We start from the raw sequence: 27075 nt of genomic DNA, 5'->3' as shown, positions 1-27075 counted from the left end.
GGGCGGGGAGGGGCCTCGGCCTGGCCGCGCCGCCTCGGCCCAGAAGCTTCCTCTCAGACGCCAGCAGAGTCTCGTGGGCCGCGGCTCCCCGGGACGGGCCTGGAGGCTGGAAGACGTCGCGTTGTGGCGGGACGCGGGGTCTCGGGTCTGAGGCGCGGCGCGGGACGGCGCGGGGCGGGGGGCTCGCGAGCCCGGGTTCTGCGGGCGTCAGGCACACTCCGCGGTGGCCCCGCTCGCCCGGCGCCCCGGGGAAGGGCGCCCTTGCTTCTGGCATCATGTTTTTAAAAGAGGAATTCCGTTTTTCCTTCTTCTGCGCCCCTCAGAGTTCTGAAGAAAAGGGGACCCCGCGTTTCCTGTGGGAGAATTTTGCTTCCTTCCAGGAGGATTGAGTAGGGCCTCCTGGATCTGGAGGGAGTTGTCCCGGCGGAGCAGCCCCGTCACCCGCGGGCCACGAGCCCAACTTTCGCTGGTCCGCGTCGCGGCGGCGCCGGCTGCGCCCGGGGGAACCTGAGCCTGGGGCCGGTTCCCCTGCCTGCGGGTGAAATCCCGAGGGAGTTGCTGAGGGGCTCACAGACGAAGGAAACCATTTATGAAACCAAATTTCTTTTTTTTCTTTTTTTTTTCCCCTTCTGGTTTGACTTTTATATATATATATATTTTTAATTTTTTACATCATCGTTCATTTTTAAACAATATTTGCTTCTCCCACCCCCTCAGGGGCAGTCCCCATAGTTTCCTTCACCAGTGCACCCCTGCACCATCACCTCAGTCCCCTGTGCGCCTCCCTCCCTCCCCTTGAGCCCTCTCCCTCCTCCTCTCCAGCAGGATATCTCGGATTTATAATTGCCCGTTTGTGCTTTGTTGTGTTTTGTACTGTTATTATTTTTTCACACTGATGTCTTATTGGGTTCCCCTATATTCCTGCTATAAGTGAAACCATCCGATATTTTTCTTTTTCCTTCTGGGTTATTTTAGTAAGCATAATTCCTTCTAGTTCCATCCACGTTGCCCACCGCCAATATTATTTTCAATGGTGAAAAGCTGAAGGCCTTTCCTTTAAGATCAGGAACAAGACAAGGATGTCCTCTCTCACCACTGCTCTTCAATATAAAACTGGAAGTCCTAGCCAGGGCTATAAGACAAGAGAAAGACATATAAGGAATCCAGACAGGGAAAGAAGAAGTAAAACTACCACTAATTGCAGACGATATGATAATATACATAGACAACCCTAAAAACTCCACAGAAACACTGCTCAAAATAATCAACCAGTTCAGTAAAGTAGCAGGATACAAAATCAACACACAAAAATCAGTTGCCTTCCTATACACAAACAATCAATCTGAAGAAGAAGAAATCAAGAAAACCATCCCTTTTATCATTGAAACAAACAAACAAAAAAAAAATCAAATACTTGGGAATAAGCCAAAGAGGTAAAAGACCTATACAAAGAAAATTATAAAACACTGTTAAAAGAAATATTAAACCAAATTTAGAAGGCAGTTTTTCCATACCTTCAGCAACCCTTAGGCCTAGAAGGATCCCAGAGTGGCAACAATGGAGGGACTCCTCTGGATGTTATGGACAGTTGTTCTTTAACCTTTAGAGAGTGACCCATCTCTTCAAAATTGCAAACAAGTTGTAGACCCTGGCCCAAAATCACACACTTTGGGATGCATGTTTGAAGTTCCAGGAAAACACATATACCACCACCACCCAACCTCCTTTATCACACCTGGGGGGGGGGGAGAGAGATAAATACCTGAGTGTCTCAGAGAAAATAGGCATAAGCTTTGTGATCTCCACAGGGGACAACAAAAACCAACACTCTGTTAATTTCACTGAACTTATTGGGTTGTTGTTTTTATTTTTTCCTCTCAGTAACAAGTGGACAAAAGTTAATCAAGTGACCAAGTGAGTTTGGTGCATATGAAAGGACGCAGACCTCCTGAGAAAGGAAAGATGTAATTAGAATAGAATCAGTCCCTTGGGTTGTCCTGGCCTCCTCAAACCACCAACGCAAATGTAATTAGGACAAAAATGTTTTGGAAGGAAGTTAGCAAATAAGGAAGGTTTCCTTAGACGTAATGATGAGAGTTCTGTAATTTTATTGTTCTGTTAACCAAGAAATTTCTATTATAAGCCATAAACTTATGATGGCCTCAGAGAAGCAGTACAAATTTTCTTTTCTCTACTTTTCTTTACCTTGGGGGTTGGGAGGAGGAACAAGAATGCCATACACACTGCTCCAAGGACAGCAGCTCTCCACCATCTAACTGCTGCTGGTGTTGTGTGCACTGGTGAAGGATAACATATCTGTCTTGTTTTAATTCACCAGATGGAGAAAATGCAACAATATTTGGGGGAAAAAAACATTTCCTGTCTTTTTGTTCTTAACATAAAAAGTACTTTATGGCTATTTTTTTCAGCATATTTTCTCCTCCTCTGGGGCACTTTTTAAAGCCTCAAAGCATATATTTGCCAGGAGTCTTTGGATTCTCACAATATTCCTAACTCTTTCTACAGCTAAGTCTTTCTGGATCTGCTCCATTAAGGGAAGTTGTGTTTTACAAGCTGTAGACGATAACTGCAATAGCTAAGCTTTTTTTTTTGAGGGAAATTTTTAAACTTAAAACACTTAGTATTTATGGGCCATTGCTTTTCTTTTATTACCCATTTAACCATGTCTTTTCTTTGACGCTCATCCAGAGGGACTCTCATCATCCATGGCCAGATCAGAGAAGCCAAAAGGAAAGGTCTTCATCATCTCTAATCTCCATCTCTCACCTCCCTCCAAAGCAGTTTACAATAAAGAGAACTCCCACATCCTGATCCCTGCTCTTCTTTGATCTTCCCCATCATTTTCTTATTAAAAACAACTGCTCTGTTGCCACCACCAGTTTCAAGTTGTCTGAGTAACTATTTTCATGCTTAAATTTTTAATTTTGAAAATCAAGTCATATATTAGAGTTATTATGGCAAATATAATATCCCCACTTGAAAAACAGGGGAAATCTGCAGAGAACAACCTATTAATTTTCCACCAGTTAGAAAGCACTAAAATACTACTTTCTGAGTATGGGTCTCTGGTTTTCTAGCCTGGCTTCTTCCTGTCTCAGTTACACCACCTTTCATGGTTTCCTGGGCTATTTCTTCCATCGGACAGTAATTAAAAGTGAGCAAATATTAAATTTCATTCCGCCAACATAATAAAAATATTGCTTTCCGTAACAAGTTGCCAAACTCCAGCCAGTGATGCAACATACCACCAAATTCCAGTAGAACGATATAATTTGAATAAGCCTTAGATTTCATAGTTTTGGAATTTATTAACAACTATATTGCATATAAATTAATGGATCAGATAAGTTATCAAATAAAGATTTAAAAACTTTATAAAGATTATAATAAAATTTGTAAAAAGGACATTAATATTAGCCAAACTTGAAAAAAATCAATAAAGCAAGATGCTTTAAGATTTTACATAATACATCATACTCTATACAGCTTTATAGGAGATTCTTTCATTCACAGCTAGACATACATCTTCACTTTCTGAATCTCTAAACCCAAAGGTAACTTTCCACTTCGAATTATCTTCCTCCAGGAGACATGCTGTCTCTCCAGGACTTTCTCCAGGCTGGGTAGCTAGCTTAGGAGCCACTGCCACAGCTCCCCCAGCAGCACTTTGTCGGTGCACCATTAGATGCACATTACTGACCTTGCTGGTACAATTGTCAGTCTACCCTGTTACACAATAAACTGCACAAAGGAAGGGACTACATTTGTTTTGCCCAATATTTTCCAAGTACCTGACACAGAAGAGCTATTGATAAATATTTAACAAACCAATAAACGGACAGTGCTTTTTTTAAGTCCAGGAAGCCAATATGAGAGCTTCATCTCTTCCTTTCAATCTAATGAGGAAGCCTCAGGAGTGAAAAGAAAAAAGTACAGTGTGGCATTGGCCAGAACACCGAGTTTGAAACCCAACTCAGATCCTTACCAGTTGTGTCACTTTGAATAAGAGACTTACTCTTCTGAACCTCATTTTCTCTTCTATAAAATTGGTATAATAAAGTATATTTTGTAAGGTTGTTTAAAAATTTATAAACATGCACCTGATAAAAGTAAACAACATATGCTATAAGCAAATATTATCATGAACAAAACAAAACCTTCCTCAAGAACTAAGCCTTGTAAGTATATGGGAAATGCACTAACAGAGGCAATCACAAGGAATTATGGGAGTAAACTCGATTGGAGAGAGCAGCACAATTCAAAAGGAAGGGATCAAATGATTACACACAAGGCCCAAGCAGTATGGCTTATGGGGGTAATCACAAATAGTTGATTTTCCATTTAATGCAAAGTAAGGTCCCAACTTAAAATGGCTAGTGAAACTTCTTTCAAAAGCATGCTCACACACCCTGTTTTCTCTGATCTCATCCCATACACCCTCTGCTCTTCTGAATGTGCTAAGCAGCCTCCTACCCTCAGGCTTCGCATTGGCTGTTCTGTCTGCCTAGATTTTCCCTCTCTGTCCTCATCTCACTGTTTTACATCCTTCCATATCTTTACTCAAATATTCCCTTTTCAATAAAGCCAACCATAACCAGCCCATTTAAAATTATACTCCCTCCAAAAACTATAAAGTGTGCTTAATTATTATGTGTATTGTTTACTGACATCATCCACCCCCATCTAAACAAGTTCCACCAAGGCAAAGATTTTAGTTTTGTTCCTCAAGATATTCCAAGTGCCTGAGACAGGGCTGGCACATTGTTGTGTCAAATGAATGAATGAAGTGTGGCAGGAATGTGAAGTCAGGGTAAGAAGTGGTGAGAGGTGAAGCTGGAGAGATATAAAGAAACTGTGGTGTGGTGAGCAGCTTAGATTTTTATCTGGTAAGTAAGGGGAAGTCATTAAAGGTGAGTGGCATGTTCAGATCTGCTTTTTAGATAAGTCACTCAAGGGACAGGATTTGAAGGGAATGATAACAGCAGTCTTCAGGTATGAGGCTGCTGCTGCAAGTGAGCTAGACAGCAAGGCAAGGGAGGCCGAAAGTATAGCAGTGGGAACCAGAAAGGAAGGGAAGGGACATATTTGAGGCATAAGTAGAAGGTAAAATCAGGCAGTTATAAAGTAGAGGGAGAGAGAAACAGAAGATTCAAGGGTAACTCCTACATTAGCAGTACCAGCGACTAGGGGGTTGAGTTCAGTGATCTAGAATGTGAAGGAGAGGTGGGTGGTCATGTGTTCAGCTCCACATAAATGCAAATACGGTGTCCCAGTTTCATTTGTGGAAAAGGAAGTTTGGAGCTCTGAGGTATTCTTTCTTCCTAGTTGATAATTACACTAATTTTAAAGGGAAAACAACTTTCATTTCAAACATCCAAATTACTTCCCAAAACATCAGGGATTAAAAAATAGCAATGTTTCTTAAGATTTTATGTATCTGATTGGTATATAATTCCCCCTCCCCAGAAAGTCAAAAGAACGTGACTTTTTTGTTATTTAACTGATTCTTGCTCCAGACTTCACCATTTGCTGGAGATTGCCAGCAAAATGCCCAGAGAAAATAATAATCTCTTTCCTCCACATCCCCCTCCCTAAAGTTACCATGTTTGGTTGCAAAATAACCAGTGGTACAATACAAAGACCATACCCTTTCATTTTGTAAAAGTGTAAGGGGGGAGCTGAAGGAATTCAAAGGCAATCGTATATATTCAATACAAATTTGAGGAAATACTTTCAAAATGACATGTAATTAGTTAGTGGAAGTTACTATCACAACAGACTATTGAAGCAATTTGCTTTGTAAGTTTTCCCCTCTCCCTAATCAAACCTCTAAATAAACCTCTATATAAAGCATGGAAGAAAGAACAATACCATATCAACACTTTAAATAATAAGTAAGAGGATGTGTAAATTGTTTAATTTCAATAACAACGGCAATTTATTAAAAATTTATTCTCTATACCCTGGGACCTAGCAAATCAGTCACTTGAAAATTCGTGGTATGTAGTAGCTTATGTAAATAAAAGACCAGAGAATATGTTAAGCCCACCTTAATGATCAGAAAATTGTCTTCACTGTGTTACTAATAATTGTTTTCGATATTCTGGTATATTTTCTTTCTTGAAGGTAAATTTAGTATGTAGGACAGTGGGGAGAATACTTTTTACTCGGTAACAGTCACTGGCCGCGATCTTGGATATTCTGTGATAACAAGGGCTACGTGCCCAGGCACACATATTGGAGTGTTAGCTGGGCCCGGATTCACTAGCCCATACAGGAACTAGCAACAGAGTCCTCTCCTCCACTTTTGCTAAACTATTGATAATACCAGTCAAATTACCCACAGATCAGAGGTGAAACGGAAGCTATTGTCAATTTATTTTTTAAAGGACTCCTGTCTCCCAGGTTGCCATAACAAGCTAACTTTAGTGGCCTTTACTTTAACCTAAGAAACCATGCAGAAGACGTTCCTCCTCATAACCAAATCACCAAGCCTGGGAGCAGAAAGTGAAACACGGAATCATTTTTAAGGTTGATTGCACTGCGGGTTACTCTTGTAACTTCAAAGAATGTTTTGCTCACCTGCAGTTCAGTTTTACCCTGGTAACGGTTAAGACCCGTTTTCCAGTCTTCACCTTCCAGGCAGAGCAAAGATGGGGTCAGCCCCCCCTAGGATGCACATGCAACTTTTATTACTCTAGCATGTTCCCCTTTCGTGCGGGTCACTTTGAAAACATTTCTCTAACCACCCCCAGCCACCCCCTCCACGCTACCGCGCAGGTAAGAACCCGGGTGCAGAAAGTGAAAGTGGGCGCGCCGCGAGGCTGCAGCCGCGGAGCGTGCGCTGGAGCGAGGGGCGGGGCGCGGGGGCCGCCGCACAGGCCACGTGACCCTAGGCCGCCCAATCCGCGCGGCGCCGCGCAGCGGGCTGTGACTCGGCCTGGGAAGCTCTTCTGTGTCAACGAAAGTTGTGTTTTGGGCCGTGGCCGTTGAAACGCGGTGTAAAGAGGGCTTTGCACCTTCTTGCGCTTCAGACCCCAGCCTGTGGACTTCGAGGGCAAACGCCCCTAACTCACTGTGTATAAATCACTTTCCTCTGCCGCTCCCTACTCAGTGGGCGGGAAGATTTCCTTTCAGGTGTAAGTTTCTTGGTGGGCCCTTAGCAGGATGGGGCCCCACTCTTGTTTTATTTGTCGAGGAGGAAACGAAGCTTGTCCTGCCCTCCATCATTCGAAACAGCAAATCTAAGTGATGCTTAAAAAGAGTTCAAAGCCTTTGGACCCCCAAGATGCGACCCGGGAAGGTCCGTCTGTCTGCAACTCTCCCAAGGTGGTGGAGGGGACCTGTGGGTGGAACTGGGCACCTGGAAAACAGGGCAGATAAATGTGGTGGTCCGTCTTTTTTTTTTTTTTTTTTAATTTCTAGAGACTCTGAATGTTTTTCTCCCCACTGGAGTCGTTATGTTTAATTCAGTATCTTAAACAGTTTATTTGAAAGACCCAAAGTCCTAACTTAGATAAGACTCTACCCTTTCAAAGATTTTGGGAGACTAACCTGTGGCTCTTGGTTTTTACCCCCAGTAGCTACCACGGAACAAAAGCTTGCTTTCCTAAACTCAATAACAATAGAACTGGTTTAAGCCACCTCTGAGTAGGCAACCCCCACCCCTGAAGCCCTCCTTCACACTCCAACCTGCCCCTAGGTAAGTTTGTGTAATCAGAGACTGATTGTAGCTGCATTGCCGTTTCTCCCCGGGAAAGCTTAGTTTGCATTCATCAATGTTGCTTTTTTCTAGGTTTATCTAGAGGAGCAGAGGATGCCACTCGGAAGATAGCTGGGTTCTTGGCTCCACTTCTGGAGCGGGCTGCACAGGTGTGCGGGTTCTGAAGGCCATGAGGGGGTGGCGTTACAGGGTCTCTAAAACGTTGTGTTGCTCTGTTAGGATGTAGATTTTTCAAAAGTGCAGTGGCAAATATTCGGGCTAGAAATTTAGTGAAGAGAATCCAGCCTAGAATTAGGGATAAAGCGAGCAGTGGTTTGGGGTTCTGCTACTGCCTAATCTGTAAACAAAGGCAAGTTGATGGTTCTCTGGAGGCATTAACTAGGCGGTATTTTAAAGCGGGGTAGAAAGAGGGACAGTAGGACAGATCATTCCAGCTTGAAGGCTAGCATTCCGAGTCACCCACTGGTAAGGATAAATGAAATACAGAATCGGATACACCGTGTTTTTTGAATGTTGAATCTTTTCCGAATTTATGAAAAGCGAAGGAGGGGCACCAGGAGGGCTACGTTGCTTGACCTAGAGCAGGATACTTCATTAGTCATCAGTCACTTAAAAACTGCGCCCAAAGTTTTCAAAGCGCTGGGACGGTGGTGAGGGGGGCGAAGAGTGGGTCTCACAGCTGGCCTGTGGCGGTCGCCGGCAGGAGTCGATCGTCCAGCGGAGTCGCCGTGGGAGGCCCGTGGGGCAAGGTAAGAAGCCGCGAAAGGGGGGCCCGGCTCAGGACAGGCTCTCCCCGAGGGTCTTGTTGAAGAAGCACATTCCACGGTGACTTCTCCTGAGCTCAGCGTTTATGCAATAAGCTGTTCTCGGTTGGACCACACTAGCCTAAATTGCGTAATTAAAAGAGGAAAAAAAAAAATCCTACTGCGACGCTTCCGCTGGAAAAAGAACGGGAACGTGTGACTGAGCGGGGACGTGTGATGGAGCAGAGATAACTTCTTTATTGGGCACCTTCTCTGCGCTCGGACGCTTTTCTTTAAAGTTGCTCAGCCAAAAAAAGGGCGGGCGAGATGGGGGGGGGGTGTGCGGGGGGAGGCAATGAGAATGGCCGAGCTGTTGTCTTCATTTGGACTTGATGTGAGGAAAGAACTAGGGGTCCTGACATCTGGTCGTGAGGACTTTCGAAATAGGTTTTAGAGTTCGTCATTGTGTCTCGACGTCTGCGGGGCTCCTGGAGAAGGGGGTGGTGCGGACCAAGCGTGCAAAGAAATCCTGGGCAAGATGTCTTTGCCGTCACAAGCTTGCCGTCTGTCATTTCCTCAGCGTAGCTTTTTCCTAGGAGCAGATTTCGCGGCATGGATGGCTGCGTTATAAATTCCTAAGTCTCGCCGGTGCGCCAGTCTCAGGCTGCGTAGGGGTGACCCCCTGGCGTCGGGACCCCGGGACCGCTTGTCGCGCGAGCCTCCTAAAACCTCGGGGTGCCCTGACCGCTTGAGCTGTCTCCTCCGGGAGAGGGAAGGGCCCCCTTTTTAAAAATTAATATTTTATTTTATATAATTCTTACATCTTTTTTCATTTTTGCACAATGTAGGCATTTTCATTTTGGTTATATTCCTCATACATTTGCACCCCCTCTTATTCTGACCCTAGTCCTTCCTCTCCCCTTCCCTTCCCCCCCCCCAAGTGTGTCTCTGGTTTATAGTTGCTTGTTGATTTTGATTATTACTTTGTATTAATTAGTCTTTTTCCTGGTCCCTTATTTAGGTTTTCTAAATTCCTGCTATGAGTGAGACCATCCGGTATTTTTCTTTTTCTTTCTGACTTAGTTCGCTGAGCATGATCGAAGGGCTCCCTATTTGGAGCGCGCTTTTCCTCTCTCCCAGCCCACCGCTAACTCCAACCCACGGTCGCGCAGAACCCCCTCCCGGGCCTGAAAGCCGGGGAGGTGAGCCGTGTTCCAACGCCACGAAGTAACAATCAGAGCTTGTAGCCCCGTCTCATCCACCTTCCCCCACCTTCTCGCTCCACCTTCTTTTTAGGTCCTGGTTTCAGCCAAGTGCGTAGGTTACACTTGTGCGCAAGAGGGGCTAAGCAGGTGCCAGCTAGGGGCACCCAGCCAGTGTGGCCACGTTCTCCTCCGGGTCAGGACACGAACCACCGAAGCGCTCTTCCCTGGGATAACTTGGTTGGTCAAGTCTCCTACCCCCTTTCGACCCTCCGGGGACGCTCCCGGAGGGGGGTTGTTTCTTTTTCCCCTTTTTTTTTTTTAGCGGAACCATCTGGGAATTTTTTTTTCTCTTAGTTATAACATTTTTGATACATGTATAAACGAACACAATATTTTTAAATGGAAGAAGGAGAAAAAGAAAAGGTCTGACTCGGAGGTGTTTTTACATAGTAATCAATATCCAAACTACCACTGCAGGGCAGAGGAAGAGCATTTCAGAAGAGTTGGTTGGGGAAAACCTTTAGCTGGAATGCAGTTAATAGGAAAAACACAAGTGGGAAAAATCGTAAAGTGCACAGTAAATGCACGATACGGATGATCCCAGAAGTTCTGATCCCGCTGAAAGACTTGTGAAGAAACATTCTATTATTTAGTTGTTTTCTCAGTATTACATCTCCCTTGGAATTAAACTATTTTTTTTTTTTCACCAGCCAACTAGATTTGGTTCCTTAATTAGGAAGCACAATGAAGTTTCTAACAGCTGTAGTCAGCCAGGAACTCTGATCCAAGATATTAAGTATAGCTAATTTTAGGAGACATCTTTAGTTTATAAGGCCTGAAATTAAAATATGTTTTTAAACATCGTGGTACAAAAACACAGGGAAACATATTTGTTCCAGAGTCTTGCAGAGACACCATTTTCTTGCTCTGTGTTGAGAAAGGCTACAGTAGGATATGGCCCCTTTTCTCTCTCATGCCAATACATCCTTATTCAGACTTTATTTCTTTTTGATCAATGACATCTTAGAAAATGCAGCTTTAAAATATTTCCTGATCCTGATTTCTAAAAGTCAGTAAAACAAGTGAAATCCTTGAAATATAACATGATATCCTGAATAGATCTCACAACACTTTCTCCTAACTTGAGTTTTAATAAGGAATATGCTTAAGTGGCTATTAATCTAAATATGCTTTTAAAATAGTTATAACTTACTTTGAATGTTGCCAAGCTTCTACTACCCCCAAAATATAAGCATAAAGATCAAATTCTCTATTACCATTGGGAGATACATGTGATAATCAGTGCTTCTGCCTGGTAAAGTGAAAAATTAATGAAATATTTAACATTTCTAAACTGAATATAAAATATTAAGACAAATTATTAAATGTGATGTCCAAATTTATCCAGTTCTTAGTTCTTATGGTATCATGTCTTTTAAACTTTATAGCAGTCAGTTTAAAATGTGTTACTGAAAATTATCTGTTTCCTAAGTATTGGAGAGTTAAGATGTTTTCTATAGCATTCTGCCCCTCCCCTGACCAAAAACTATGGTTTGGACTGTATTTTAATGTACACCATGTTGGGACTAACTTCAGCCTATGTGCGAGAACAACTTTAGTAGATCTTTATGGCTATTTTAAACAAAAGTTTTTTAAATATAAAGACTAAGAAAATTGCAAAGTGAAGTCTATCTTCTTCAGAGCCCTGTATCCATTTCAGGCTTGGGGCTCATTAAGTACCTCTCATTTTATAGGGATACCATCTCCTAAGGGGAGACAGGGCTGATCTCGTATCTCCTTTTTTAATAGTGGGGCTAGAATCCTGTGTTTCTTACACGGGTTAAATGCTTATGACAGACTATCTCCTGGGTTGGAGTCACATCATCGGCATTTTAGTTTGCTACATCGAAGCAAGTAAGAAAACAAATGCTGCCCTTAAAAACACTACTGTTTATTTCTCTGCTGTTTTTATAACTGATTCTTTCACTTACCAGCCCTGCACTATTCACTTACACTATAAATTTATAGCCTGCTTTGGAGTTCTGAGCAGTAAAAAATCTTAATGGACAATATAATTTAAATGACAAATTATATTGAGCACATACTATAAGGGGTGGGGTGAAAATTAGAAGTCAAGGAACCCAGTGCTTACAAATAAAAATGCCTCGCAAGTAAGCGCAGTACTAGGGTAGCTCATGTTACTTTCCCTGAAAAATATTTTAATAGTAATAGTTTTCATTTTGCCCTAAGTAACTTCATTCTCCTAGATGTCTAACTTATTTTTGAACTTTGTCATATATCATGGAAAGCCTGAAAGTGTGGGCCAGGATTATAATTTTTTAAATCTTTTCTCTGTTCCCTTTTCCATGCTAGAATATTTGCTAAATAGCAAACTTTTAATCCTTTGTAAACAAAATGACTTATTTGTTCTATAAAACTAATGACATTTCTCAATGGCACTTGATTAAGAATCTTACTGTATTTGAAACAATTCAGTTTATTCTCCATAACTGGTTAGAAGTGATGATACTACATTTAGGACTAAAGTTATGAAGTTCCCTAAGTACGGCTATCAATCCACTTAATAAACCTTTTTAATGGAAGTAGATTGGAGAAGGTGTCCTTGAAAAGCTTGTTCTCCCCACATTTATAAAAGATTTTGAAGTATGTCTTTGCCTGTTAAATATTGTAAAATAGTTGGAGGCATTACAAACTACTAGAAATTACTGGAAAATAACTAAAAGGAAAGCTCTCCAGGATTTTTAGTGGGCATATGGAAGAGAACTGAAAGAGTATGCATGGAAAAAAGGGACCCATACCTTCTATTTCAGGAGTATTCCATTGTTTGGGAATTAAATGTGTTGCCTTCTTGCTCTTCAAAAGTGTACCTTAATTCAAAGGATTTTCCCCCCAAGATTTTAGGCACATTTGCGTGTAACTTTTAAACAGTTCTGTAAACAAAGTTGTTTGTTGTAAGCAATGGAAGGCTTTGTACAACAAGTGTCTTTCAGCAGTTGCCTGAGTAAAAAGTATGTGGGGTTTTCCCTAATGTAATTTTAAATATGGTTGGAGAATGAATTCTAATACAATCTGTGGATTATGTATGAACAATAAAGCATGTGTGTTAAATATTACCAGGGCAGAAGAAAAATATTTTGTTTCTTTTGACTGGAACACTTTAAACTTTAGTAATGCTGAGGATCACTGCTTTAAAAAAAGATCAGTGCATATAGTATTTATTCACATCTGACAACTAAAAGTCAATGTTTTATAACTAATTCACTTAGTAAAATGGTACTGTATGCTCAAACAGAATTAAAATACACTGGCTGTTAGAGTTTAGAAATAGTCTTGGAAAACTGTGCGTTGGTTGATTTCTATTTTATAAAAATATATAATTATAAAATGTAAATATTTGAATCTGAATTGCATTTAAAGTATCTGAATTATACTTTGAATATCAAACTGGGCTCATATTTGTTGCCAAACATTAACCCTTTTTTTATTTTTTAAATTAAAATAGTACTTAAGAGACACACTTGAAAAAAGCTTTTTAGAATACTTTAGAATACTAGAATACTATAAATAAATATTTTGTCACTGACATGAATTCATCTAAAAGATGTAACATTTTGGTTGATAATTTTAGACTGTAAATGAACCCCAGAGTAAAATGGATGTATTGAGCAGTTTCCTTCTGTATCTTTGACAATTTTGCTTTACTTGGATTTTTACTTCTCCCAGGATTGCTGGTCGCAATCTCTTCCACATTTAGAGAAATCAGTCAGTCCATCTAATTTAAAATAAGATGGCATTAATTCTTAACTTTTCTCAGTACTTCCTTCTCAGTCTTTATCAGCCCAAGGACTATTGGTCAACTCTAATCAAAAGGAAACTTTAACATTTACAGTTCTGCTTCTGCTAGTCAGGCAACATCTACAACAAGGGATGATGACAAATCTCTCTAGCTATATAGCTTTGCATTAGGGTTTTTTCAGCCAAATTTAGAAACCAAATTGTGATCCATTAGAACAAAATTTGTGTATAAAACTGACACATAGTGCTTTTATTTGCACTAAACTGGAGTGAGGCACCAGCTTCCCAGAAAGTATCAGAGCTAGAGAGAAGGGTAGATAGAGCGCTGTACCTGGGAAACCAGAGAGACATGCCCTTTCATACTTTCGCCATTTGGAACATTTTCCTTCAGGTCTTTCTTGCCTGCTCTGCTCATCAAAATACTAGCTGCTGCTGAGGGTTCATTGTCGACTTGCGTCCTAGGCAATCTTCTGTTAGGCCAGTGGCAATCCTTCTGTGAATGTCTCTTACATGTGTCAGCATTTCTGTCACTTACCTTGTGTTGAGTCCTCTTGGACTTGAGCGCCATTATGTGATGGGTTCAAATGTACTAGAATAGGACTTTCCATCTCTTACCTCAAGTGATGTGGCTCAGGGCCTTGATGCAGTAAAAATAAACTTGGACCCAACAAACTTATGTTACTTTTGTACTAACAAATAATTTCCCTATTTGTTAAATATAGGAAATTAAGATGAAATAATATTTGAAAAAAATATTCAACTTAAATCCAGGAGTTTCAGAGTATTTTTTAGAATACTCTCACTTATGCCATTTTTGAAATAGCTTAAAATTTGGACCTTTTATGTATATATTTCAACATACCAAGAATTATAGAGAATAATACAAACCAATATTTATCTTCAGTGTATTTATCTCTGTATCTAAATCCAGGACACATTAAAACCATCTTTGCTTGAGCTTTTTAAAATACATACATTTTTAATGTTAAAGTCTCCTGTGTACTCTCTCCATGTCTTTTTTTTTTTTTAAAGATTTATTTATTGATGCATACCAGAGGTGTCGGGTGTGAGAGGATTCACCAAAGACAGAGTGGGGAGCAGAACAGGCAGATTGATTGAAATACACTGCTGAGGGGAGCAGCGGGCGAGACAGGAGAGGTCCACTGCACCATGTGGGTTACTCCCTGGCTGGGGATAGAACTCATGCTGCAGTAGCTACGGATAGCTTCATAGGTTGTGTCTTAACCCCTTGCACCACCACAGAGGCCCCATCTTTCCATCTCTTTTCCTCTTTCTAACCAAGCTTATTTCCATGCTAGGTTATAGACCTAATACATTTGTATGTATTCATGGTATTGTTTTGCTCATTTAAAAGAAACTATCAGTAACATCCCACACTATACATATATTCTTTTTCATTTATTTATTTTTTTATTATTTTTTATTTATTTATACAAGCACTGGGTACAGTCAGAAGTGCGCGAGGGTGAGAGAATTCACCAGAGCCAGAGCGGGGAGCAGAGCAGGCAGAAGGACCGAAGTACACTGCTGAGGGGGAGCAGCGGGCGGCAGGAGAGGTCTGCATGCCATGTGGGATTCTCCTCCAGTGGCCGGGGAGCAGCAGAGGCTGCGGGCAGCTTCGCAACCCAGCGCTCAACCGCTGCGCCACTGGGGAGGCCCCTACATACATTCTTTTTAACAAAATTTTTTAGCGGTACCCACACCACACCAATATATGGGACTTTTGTCTATCCTGTTATCAATGCCATAGTAGTTCACTAATGGACACGCCAGCATTGATTTATGTATTTTGTTGTATTTGTTATTTCAAATGATACTATTGTGAAATTCTCATACATGCCTCCTTGTTTGTAGGTTGTCTCTCTAAAGTACTACAAAAGAATAGAATTGTGGGGCCATAGACTACACCTATTTTCACTAAATTACTTTCAAATGGTTGCATCAATTTACACTGCTACTAGCAGTAGGCAGGGGTTCCTATTACAATTGTATTTGTCATCAACTTTTGATAAGGTCAGATTTTCAAATATTTTCTTTCTTCAGATGGGTATAAGATGGTGACCCATCGTTGCTTTAAGTTCTGTTTCCCTAACTGCTAGTGAGATGAACTTTGCACTGTTTGTTAGCTGTCTGGATTTCCTCTCCTGTAAATTGCTCCTTCCTATCCTTTGCTCGTTTTTTCAGTTTGGGTGGTTGATTATCTTACTGATTTATCATTCATCTTTCTATTCTGGGTTCTAATTCCATATTGGTTATGTTTGCTTTAAAACTATTTTCCTGATTTAAGTTAATCAGGCATTACTGTGTCTTTAAAAATGCATGTTTTATTTTACTTTATTGAGATATATTGACATATAACATTGTATTCATTTTTGGTGTACAATATGGTGATTTTCATTATGTATATAATGTAAAATTATCACCACAATAAATTTAGTTAGCATCTGTTACCCCACATATTTGATAATTTTTTTCTTGTGATGAGAACTTTTAGGTCTATCATAGCAATGTTCAAATATGTAATACTTTATTATAGTCACCATGCTGTTAATTATATGCCAAGTACTTTTTCTTTTTCTTTTTTTTAGAGATTTATTTTATTTATTTATTCATATTAAGAGCTGGGGTGTACAGGGAAGGGGGTGGTGAGGATCCACCAGAGACAGAGTGGGAAGCAAAACAGGCAGATTGAGTGAAATACACTGCTGAGGGGAGCAGCAGGAAAGACAGGAGAGGTCTGCTGAGCCATGTGGGTAGCTCCCTGGCTGGGGATCTAACTCCTGCTGCTGTGGCTGCGGGTAGCTTCATAGTGCTGAGACTTGGAGACTTAACCTCTTGTGCTACCAGGGAGGCCCCAAGGACTGATTTTTCCCTCCCTCCCTCCCTCTCCCTCCCTCTCTCTCTCCGTCCCTCTGTCCTTTCCTATTTAATTATGCATACAAGAGCAGGGGTACAGGCCAGAGGGGTGTGGGGGGGGTGGGGGAGGGGTGTGTGTGAGAGGATTCACCAGAGACAGAGCAGGGAACCGAACAGGCAGATTGACCAAAGTACATTGCTGAGGGGAGCAGCAGGCGAGTCAGGAGAGGTCTGCTGCGCCATGTGGGTTGCTCCCTGCCTGTCAGGGGATCAAACTCATGCTGCAGAGGCTGGCGACAGCTTCATAGGTTGTGTCTTAATAACCCCTTGCACCACCAGGGAGGCCTAGGACTTATTTTTCTAAAAACAAATTTGTACCTCTTGACCATCTTCACCTGTTTCACACGTATGTATCATCTACCTCTGTCAACTCCCATTATGTTCTCTGTATCTATGAGTTTGGTTTTATTTTAGATCCCGCATATTGAGAATTTTGTTTTTAATACGTGAAATATATTCATATTTCCATTAGTATATGCTTTCGATGATTAAAAGTCTTCCTTAGTCTGAAGTCATAGGTATGTTTACCCTTATTTTCTTCTAAATTTCATCAGGTTTTTCTTTGTCTTTACCATACCTAAAATGTATTTTTTTGTTTGATATGAGATAGAAATCTGTTTTTCCTCCCTCATTATTTAATTGTCCAAACACCATTTATTAAATAGCCCATTCTGTCCTTACACTTTTATAATGTCACCTCCATTATATATAGGATTCATATATACATCTTTTCTTTTCATTAGTCTGTCAGCCTATTCTTGTACCACTACAGTGTAGAGTAATTTTCTTTATGTCTTGACTTCTGTCATGGTAAGTCCCTAATTGTGTTTTTTAAAAACTTCTGTTATCTTCGCCTTTTTGCTCTTCCTTTGGATTTTAGGTCAGTACATATTCTTTTTACAAAGTGGAAATTAGATTACAACATTTTGAGGGTATGCTAATATTCATAAATAACTTTCTGTGGAATTTCAAGCTGGAATATTAATTTAATATATTTCCTAATTTGGGGTTTTTCATTAAAATGCATATGTAGTTCATTTTAAACTACAAATGTGCTGCTGCATTTTGCTGTCCTGAATTTTGGAAGAGAGCTGAAAAAGCTAATTTTGTTTTTTGAAAAACTGAGAGTTTGGCTAAGCTGTAGGTGTTTGGTTGCAAAAAAAAAAAAAAAGAGGGTTTTTGTTTTCTTAAGTAGCATTTGAATTGCGATGTGGAGGTAAGGCCAGGTAATCGCTTTCTTTTCTCCTTTTGTCCTCAAGTTGAGACAGAACAATGGGTGTTATTTGAGAGCTGCCCTTCTAACCTTTGCTGCTCTTAAAATGCCTTCAGGTCATCACAAGTTTCTTGGTGGCGTTTTAATTTTTTATTTAATGTTTAACTTCTCAGAGAATTGCTTAGAAACATTTACCTTGTTGAGCTGCATGGAAATGGTTAGATAATGGTGTCTATTAGTGATGATAAAAGATTTCATAACCTGTTTACTCTGGGGATTGAGTAAAAATAGTATTGTCAACATTTTATAATGGAAAATTTGTTTTCATTTCTTTCATATTTAAGCATCTAGTAATGGAAATTCATTTAAATATTAAAAATAAGATATCTAGGGCACCAATTTTTAAAATGCATTCTACTTTGTACAAAATTAGAAAATACTTTGGCTCATCCACACTGAGTATGAATTTGCATTATAGTTGTTTCATTGCAATTTTGCTTTTCTCATTTATCTCATTACCTTTGTTTACTAGAAGAAGAAATGATATTTAAGACATTCATTTATACCATAAATTCTATAATTTACCACCATTGGGCCCTGGTATTTCTGTGTATATCTACAGAGAGTACAGTTTCTGGCTCATAGTCTTGATTTTTCTCAATTTCTCATCCATTTTCTGTTATGAACTTTACTTGGCCAGACTCCTCAGCTGTGTGTGGCCAAGGGGGGGGGAAATTAAAACAGTTAACCATTCTTTTTTGGATCCTTCAACAGAATTACATATTATGGTGTTTGGGAGTTTTTACTTTATTATAATGCAATGGTTTTAGTTTGTGGTTATTTTTTGTTCTTCCTCTTTTTATGTTAGTTTGTTTATTACAAGTTAGTAAAGTAGGATATGCCTACTCAGAGAATTTATTTACAGATACACATAGGAATATATAGTTGGAATTGAAGATAGTTGCTCATTTATTCATTCACTCATCAGACATATATATATAGATGTTATGAATAGAGTAACCAGATCATATGCTGTCCAAAGCAGGACACTGTTAATGAAAGGAAGCATTAGGAATAGCAAACACAAACCAGGGTCTTCCCTGGCAAACCATCAGGCGCTCAGTATAGGGTATCTTGCTTCCTATAATCAGGAAGCTTTTTAATAACCTAGTTAATTCTCAGGATGAGAAAGGAAGGCAAAGAGTTGATTAGAAGGAAGGGAGAAGCCTCTGTATAGGCCCTGTTCCTATTAATGTAAAACAAACACCCAGAGACTGCAGGTTTATTGGGTGCTAAGTGTGCCTTGACTGTAGGTGGCTGGTTTCACTGAATTGGCATACCCGTTTTGGTCTGGCTTTTCTTGGAATGGTATCTCTACTTTGCTTCCTGATTATCCTTAGACATTTTAAGAAATTATCTTTTGCTTCTGTATTTTTTTTTTTATTTTGAGCTGGTGACATGCTTCTGTAACTTTTTGTTACTATTTTTCTTATTTAATATTTAGATCAACTAGATTTCCAGAATTCTCTAGGCAAAATCAGTTATTTCTTTTCACCACTTGAGAAGAAGGCCTCAGTAGCTCATATGCTTTTTATTCCTGTCGAATCACTAAAGTCACAGGTTTTGTAGGTGTTTTTTTGTTTTGTTCTTTAACTGTAAAGACCATTTGAACAAAGCCCAGACTTCCATCTCAGGTCTGAATTTTGCTATTTTTTTTTACATGAGAGTCCGTGATTCTCAAAGCAGAATTCTTTGTGTGCTGCATTCCCACCTTGATGCTTTGCAACTTGTCTCTTTCTCCAAAGGAAGAGTCAGTGGTGAGGGAAGGGTGATAGATGGACAGAGGGCTTGCCTTTCCCTGTGTAGCGAACAGGATGATTGGGGGATGTATGGACTGTTTTGGAAAGAGTCGTTTTGTTTTTGTGGGAATTACCTTCCCCCCTTTTCTGAAATCTATACCTGAAAGTTCAAAATATTGGAGTGTGTGTTTGCTGATAGTCAGATCAAAGGTTCCCAGGGGCTAAACTACCTGAAAAGGGAAAGGGGCTAGAGTGGCTCTCTGCGGTCTGACCTCTCCACTCTCATTGTCACCAAGTTCTTGATAAGGTAACCAGATAGAACACCATGAGGCATATATCCTTCCCAGGTGCTTCTGAGATGGAATGTGTGTGTCTGTATGGACATGGTAAATTTGAGCTATTGGAGGTAGAAAAAGGACAGTAACACATATGTTTATCTAAATATTGAAACAGATTATTAATTTTCATCAGAGCCCCTTGGTTTAGAACAATCCTTTTGTTCAACAATAATGAATGTAACTATTGACTAATATTGTTTAAAAGACGGGTATTTGTGGCACCAAAGATAAGCGTAACCTGAGTAACTTCTTGACTGTGCAAATATTTGCAGTTTGAAAGAATATAGTTTGACAAAAGAGCCAAGTGATTTTGTAGTCCTTTACTTTCTGGTTTTCCTACAGTTTAGAAGATAACTCATCTGAAAAAAGGGAAGGTTTTGCTTTTGGGGGTATAGCAGATTCTTTAAATTTTATTATTTTTACAGGTTATTATTTATTACTTGTTTCTATGTTTTTGGAAACACAAAATATGGATGAGCTTTTATGAAGAAGTTTGCTTGATGGTGGTAATAGAAGTGCTATTACGAATATATTAAAGCACCTTAAAATATTATAGTCAACAAAAATGACAGCTGCTTTCATTTTATACATTTTGGCATTGTGATCAAAAATATGTGGTCAAGCATGAAAGTACATTTTCTTAGACTAGATGTTTAGAATGCTTAGGAGTTTGTTAGAAAAATATACTATTGAAAAGAAGGACCACCATCCCAAGTAAATGTTTTCATGGAAACAATAAACTTGTTGGTAGATTTCCTTTTCTGACTTAAGATTCTTCTAATAATGTCCTAAATTTACAACTAGGACTGTTACCTTTAATTCTCCAGTCTCTTTGTACAGTTAAGTGCTGGCTGGAATCTACTCAAGGCTGAAAGAATGACACATTCAAGAAGTCTTTGACAGTGTTTAAACACCTCTTATCAAAACTTAATTTCCATGAATGATTGATTTTGGCACTTGATGGAAGGCTGAAGAACGTTCAATTACCCTATTTTCATGTGCTAATGAAGCCCAAAGTGACTTAAGGGGATTTCTTTACCCTGTGGCTGCCTGTTTGGATATGCACATGACTTCTTAGGTTTCTCTCCCAGGGTTTGTCTCTACTAAATAGTTGTTTTATTGAGTTACTGTGGCTAATCTGTCTGCTTGACCACAGGTCTTGGCCTTCCGCTATAGAGTGGACTGTAATTAGTGAAGCTGTCAAACCAGGTGTTTAATTTCAAGAGAACTTATTTTGAACAAATCTTCCAGTAACTTGCAGAATCAATGAGGTTTAGATTTTCTGTTTGTTCACAGGCACTCCTTGGATATTAGGTTTTGAGTAAATCAATATGGAAAATATTTTAAACTGGAAAAAAAAATGGGGTTTAAAAACTTGACCAGTAGATTCAATTTTTCACACACCGCACCAAAATCTTTATTAAAATATTTAGACCCAGGCTTGGTTGGAAATACAGATGTAAAATTTAAGGATTCCTTCCCTTTTTTTTAAAGAAGAATTGAATGAGGGAGAAGAAATACTCCATTATAGGAAAATTACAATCCTCCCATTAAAACATAAGCTGTTTTTGGATTTAAATCTTGATGATTATGCTTTCTATTCTTTTATAATCATCTTCTATAATTTTAGTATTAGAAACTAGAAAATAACTTCAGATATCCTTCTGGATTGAGATTCCATTTGGGATTTAGAATTCTGTGGACTCCAGAAAGTTTATTAATCTGGCTTCTGGAAACTTCTGCAGCCTGAAGTCACAGACAGGATTGTGACCCCAGATGAACCACTTCTAGCCTCTTAAGTTTGAAACAACATTCCACATCCAAACTGCTTATTACTTCCTTGCAGGTTTAGCTCCCTTCTAATGAAGGTGTCTGACTCCTCAGAGCATGGAAAGTGCTGTATTCCTGGGAGATCAGATCCTTGTTTAGATTGAGACCAACGTGCTGTGTGTTCTTATGGGTGGGTTCAGAATCAGCCAAGACTGTCAGTCTTTTTCTTTTTCTCCCCTATAAGGAAGGTAGAGATGACTTCTCCACATAGCAATCGAATAGCTGATTAGTGACTCTTGGCATAATCCTTATTTTTGTAGGAAGGAGGAAGCATGTCAGGCGAAAGAAGCTGCTTGATATCTTCTTAGCATCCCTTCATAGTGTGCTTGCAATTATGAGAATTTAATAAACTTGCCTTGTGGGGTGAACCTAAATTCTGATTAAACTGAAGCTTGAGATTCTCTTAAAATCATTTCATTTCAGACATCACCTGTACTTAGAAAACACGGTTTTGTTTTTCTCTGACCTCCCAAGAAAAAGGAGGGGCAAAAATAAGACCTATACTAGGTATCATCAAAGTATGCTCAGAGCTTGGGTGGTACATGTAATGGAGATATTACTTTCCAGTCTGGAAAGGTGAAGGCCTTGTCCTGGTCCCAGCCATCCCTGCTTTCCATCCAAAAGTGCCTGTCCTGTTTCCTTCTCGTGGCTTCTCCACTTTGGCAACACTAAGTCGGCTCATTCTCTGGGCCATGCGGTATCACCATCTATGGTTTGAAATATCTAAAGTTTCTTCTAACTCTCAAGTTTAGTGACTGCTTATGTCACTTACATACAATTTGGTGCTAACAGACAATAATATATGCACTTAAATATTATTTGCAGTTTCTCCAGTGTATTTCACTGGGGTTTAGTCATGATTAGATCTGAGCTATTTCTCTTACTTCTGAGTAATTTCTCTCTCATTTTTTCTTTGTTTTGTTACTACTTTATATGTTCTTTAGGAGTTGGTGAATCAAAAATTATTTGAGACAAAAGACAACTATCATTTTTTGTTACAAAGCTCTTTGAGCAGACCATTCATGTAAAATTGTCTACTATTGCCTCTTCCAAATTATATGTAATTAAAGTGAGGTGGGGGGAGGGATTGTTTTTAAAAAGTTGTGTTCAAGGGCCTCCCCCGTGGCGCAGCGGTTGAGCGCTGGTTTGCAAAGCTGCCCGCAGCCTCTGCAGCACCGGTTCAATCCCCGGCTGCTCCCCGGCCACCGGAGGAGGGTCCCACATGGCGCGCAGACCTCTCCTGCCGCCCGCTGCTCCCCTCAGCAGTGTACTTCGGTCCTTCTGCCTGCTCTGCTCCCCGCTCTGGCTCTGGTGAATTCTCTCACCCTCCCGTGCTTCTGACGGTACCCAGTGCTTGTATAAATAAATAAATCTTTAAAAAAAAAAAAAAGTTGTGTTCAAAATTAATTTTCTTGGTAATTTTAATCTTCTTAATTTCTTAAGTCTCTTAAGTGAAAGGAATGATATATACATTGGGTATATATCTGGACCTTTCTCTCCTTCTTTGATCCTAAAAACTTCTGTTACTCCTCACTTGAAGATTAGCAATTTGGTGCTTGCCTATCTCTTCTGTTGTATCACACTGGTCATTCTTCTTTATATTTTGCTGAATTTAATTACTGAATCTCTCTTCAATTCCTGGCTCTTAAGGGTGTCAGCTTAAGCTTCCTAAAATACCAGATATTTCACCCTGTGAGGTCAGGGGTGGCCTGTCCTCACTGAAGCTACACCTTTCACTCCCAGGTGTAGCTTCAGTGAAAAATGTATCATTTTGATAAAATCTCTTTTTACTTATGAACGATTTTAAATTATATACAAACTAAACTTCAAGCATCTTAACTCTACCTTCTTATCAAAGCCTTTTAGGAAATAGTTCCAATGTTTCTCTCAAAGCTCACACTAGTGGGAATTCCCTCCCAGGCTTACTTTCCTTCCTATCCTGTGTGGAGCTGGGGAACTCCACTCCTTAAGAGCTCCCTGTTACTGTGCATGAAACCCCCACACTTTAAAAATTGTATTATTTCTCTTGTTCCTACTGTTCCCTTTATAACACCAGTGAACATTTAGTAAGGGCCTGACACAGGCGATACAGTGTAGATTGAACAGCTCCTACTTTCTAGGTTTTTCCTCCTTCTATTTGAGCAGGCAGAAGGAATGGGCTGCATTAAGTAACATCTGGGTGTAGGAGAGAAGGTGTAGGTGTTTGGTGGTGCCCCCTGATTGAATTGGGGCTGAGACTAATGGCTGATTTTTTAACCCTTTACTGCGATCTTTCTCCTCTCTAGCTTGCCTTGTTTTCTACTCCTACCATTTGGAGTCTCCTCCTTTTCTGCTCTGCCTTTCCACCAAGGTCCAGATCAAGTACCACTTTTTCCACATAGCTGCTGCCATTCTGTTACAAAACATCATCTTTCTCTCTTGAATAGTCCAGATACTGAACATTAATCCCCTTGTGGCAGGGATCACATTCTGCCAGAAGGCAGTGTCTTCCCCTTCAGTCATGCTACATTCTCCTGCTTTATCACCTTCTGATTAATTTTATCTCCCCTAGAGATGTAAGGTATTTGATTTCCTTCTTAGCAGAAAGTAAATTCACTTTGATAAAAGATAGTGGAAGCAAGGACATTGACAGATTCAAATGAACGAATTACATTCAAATTACATTTGTGACAACCAGGTTTTAAAATGTTGCTCAAATGCTTCAAAGTGAATTTATTCCATTTCCAATTTCTAGTAGTAAATATTAACATAAAGTTTTAAGATTTCTTTCTCTATCTTTGGCCCAGAAAGCTCGATCACACTAAGATGAAGAAAAAGTTTAGACAGACTATAAATTTACTTGAGTGAGTAATTAGCATTCTTTAGGCAAATCATTCCCTAGGGTTATGTTTTGCTTTGATTTTTCTACAAACTTTGCTCATTCAAAAATTCACACATATACTGAGCAGTAGTAAATGGGAAAAGAGGCTATAGACAATATATCTACAGATAGACATATGGAGGAAGGACGATGTGTCAGGGAGAGAGGAAATTGTGAATCAGAGATACAAATAGGGGACAAAGCACTGAAATGAAGCAAGGAGCTAACAGAAATTGAAGGAAGCCAGAGAAAGTTACTGAGAGCTGCCATGGTGGGGGATGTGATTATTTTCTTCCTCCCAAATGTGAGTCAACACTGTGCATGTCAGCCAGTGGAGGTCAACCAGCCCCCAGCCCACTACAAAACCTGTGGGGACCCTAAATATGCCCAGTGCCCTTCTTCTGAGTATGGTAAATCTAGTTTAGGTCTTTTGCAAGCTAATTTAGTTTGTACAATTAAGTCTCACAGCTTGAGATACCCAATAATCTAAAAGAGTATGCTCCTAAAGGTTTTCCAATCCTTTATTTTTTTTCAATCAGCACATTCAAATCCGTTTTTTAAAGAAACACCTTCTCAAACTCTCAGTAGTAAAATATATGTAAGTGATAGTTTAAATTAAATAATGTACATAGTAATATAAATATGCTTTATATATATAAATTTGGCACACTTATTTATTATTAGTTGGATCAGTTAAACTCTTGTTGAATCCCAAATATCCAATGTATTATAGTTATACCCTTGCAACAGCCTGGACATCCAGTTAATTTTTACAATCTGTGTTCACTTTATTAAATAATCCATTTTGTGAAAGCATTGCCCAATTCTTTTCATCTTAAGGCAATGAATTTTATTACACATATCATCAAGTTCTCTTTTTAAATTTTTTAAAAATTTCTGATTTTAAAGTCAAAAAAGCATCTAAAAAGTATTAAGTGCTAAAGCTAGAGCTATCTGCAGCATATTGCTATAGATCTGTATTTTCACAACGTGCCATGTCCTGTTGGGTGTTCATTTGTTATCACACAACTCCTTGTTGGTAGAGAATTTGCTTGGGCTGATACCCCCAAGCTTTATCTGGGATTTCATTGAGCTCAACCTGTGGGGACAGGAGATCCAATCAGATTACTTTACATGCATGTACTTGCTCAGGACTACATTTTTAAAAAATGATCTATGTAAAGCAAGTGTCCTTCTAATCAGTAATCTTTCAGGGACAGCCACAGAATAACAGCAGAAACAACCTGCAATGCCCTGCTTGAAGACAATAGTTCTGATAAACTCAGTACTATTTATCCTAGTACAGTGTAACTTTTTATCTTTATTGATCTCTTTCATTTTATCTTTTTGTCTTGGAGTAGTTTTAATCTTTTTCTTTGTTTTGTTTAGCTTTTTTATTTTAAAGATTTAAAATGCATTGTTAACACTATTTCCCAAGATAAACAGAAGGCTGAAATTTGTCACTTTTTATAATAGACAATCCCAGAGGTGGGTCTAGAAAGATCCTCTGACATCTGATTTTATTTGACCAATGGAAGGGGAAATTGACACTATGCTGGGATGTCTGAATGTTGGCCACAGTTATCTTAAACTTTACAAAATGAACTTTGGTCCTTTTTTCCATGAGACCTGAATTCTTCCTTCTCCAGATATAAATAGTAGGACTTGTTTGAGTCTTGCCTGGGTTGGAGGGTGGTAGTGTGTGAGTGGAATAAGTCCTGTAAGTATGAGGAAAAGAGTTATACTACACATGTTCTCCCTGAGCAGAAGCACATAAGGATAGAAGAACTCCCTTGTTCTGCCCCACCCTCACACTCAGCCTAGGAAGCTGTGCTACGTGCTAGAAAGAGAGCAAATGTCAAAAGTCCTTGTTTAGTTGCTCACACCAAATGATGAGTCAAAACTTTATCAATAGTGGCATTATCAAAAGGGGTAACTGGGAAGTGGCCCAGTCTCACCTTAATATTCAATTTAAATGAAAACTGCTTTGTTAAAGCCCCCAACTCTCAATCAGCCTTCTGCCCAACTTCCCACCCTTAGCCAAAAGAATCCCATGGTTATATTTGTTTTGAAAGTAAAAGTTTCCTCACTCCCAGCATGTGCCCCTGCCTATGTATGCAGGTGAAGGGTTTTCTAAAATAACTTAAGAAGGGGCCTCCCTGGTGGCTCAACGGGTTAAGTGGCAGCACTATGAAGCTACCCATAGCTACTGCAGCACTGCACAAGTTCCTTGGCCTGCCAGGGAGCTAACCCACATGGCACAGCAGACCTCTCCTGTTTAATCTGCTGCTCCACTCAGCAGTGTATTTCAATCAATCTGCATATTCTGTTCCCCACTCTGTCTCTGGTGAATCCTTTCTCACACACCCCGCACCCGCACCTTTGGCCTTTATATATATATTTTAAAGATTTATTTATTTATACAAGAATTGGGGTACAGGCCAGATGCATGGGAGGGTGAGACGATTCACCAGAGACAGAGCGGGGAACAGAACAGGCAGACTGATGAAATACACTGCTGAGGGGAAGAGTGGGCGAGGCAGGAGAGGTCTGTGTACCATGTGGGACCCTCGCCAGCTGACAGGGATCC

Source organism: Talpa europaea (genome assembly GCF_964194135.1).
Source record: "Talpa europaea genome assembly, chromosome: 2".
Lineage (NCBI taxonomy): Eukaryota > Metazoa > Chordata > Mammalia > Eulipotyphla > Talpidae > Talpa > Talpa europaea.
The sequence above is the reverse complement of the archived record's forward strand: the minus strand, read 5'-3'. Positions refer to the sequence as shown.